Below are 474 nucleotides of genomic sequence, written 5' to 3' on the forward strand. Positions count from 1 at the left end.
ATCTTCACGTGGGACAAGTTGTGGTTGTGGCTTGGGGTGACAGTAAACCTCGGTGGCGTGGCAGCAGTCCCAGCACCTCACAGACACCCTCCCACGAAGCAGTGCCACGTTGAGGCACCTCGTGTCCACCCTATCCCAACAGCGCCTGGAAAAGGTTGAGGGGACAGAACTCCGCGAGCCCAGTAACAGGAGCAGTGCGGAGGGGACAGCCCTCCGAGGACCCCGCCGTTACACAACCCTCCCTCAGGGCACCCCGGCGGCCCCGAGGGGCGGGCCGGGAAGCGCCGCGGCCCCGTCCCGGGCCAACCCCCGGCGCCAGGCCCGCCCCTCGGCGGGGCGGGCGGGGAGGAAGCGGCCCGGGGAGGCCGGAAGCGCCGTTCGAGGGGCGGGCGGAGCGGCCGCTGGCCGGTGAGCGGGGACGGGGGGCCGCGGCCCGGTGGCGGGGCTGGGAGGGGGCGGCGGGGCCGGGAGTTA

At 73.6% G+C, this 474-nt stretch overlaps 1 protein-coding gene across 5 annotated transcripts in view; it reads left to right on the forward strand.

Moving 5' to 3' along the window:
* Positions 1-300: 300 nt before the first annotated feature.
* The window catches only part of GPATCH2L (G-patch domain containing 2 like), a 36,037-nt gene continuing 35,863 nt past the window's right edge, over positions 301-474 (forward strand). For 4 of the 5 annotated variants that reach the window (XM_035327661.1, XM_035327662.1, XM_035327658.1 and 1 more), the window contains exon 1: positions 341-408. The gene's annotated coding sequence lies outside the window, so the exon portion shown is untranslated. Of the gene's footprint in view, positions 409-474 lie in introns of all 5 variants that reach the window. The other variant, XM_035327659.1, reaches the window with a different exon arrangement.

The sequence above is a fragment of the Oxyura jamaicensis genome, chromosome 5, assembly GCF_011077185.1.
Source record: "Oxyura jamaicensis isolate SHBP4307 breed ruddy duck chromosome 5, BPBGC_Ojam_1.0, whole genome shotgun sequence".
Taxonomy (NCBI): Eukaryota; Metazoa; Chordata; class Aves; order Anseriformes; family Anatidae; genus Oxyura; species Oxyura jamaicensis.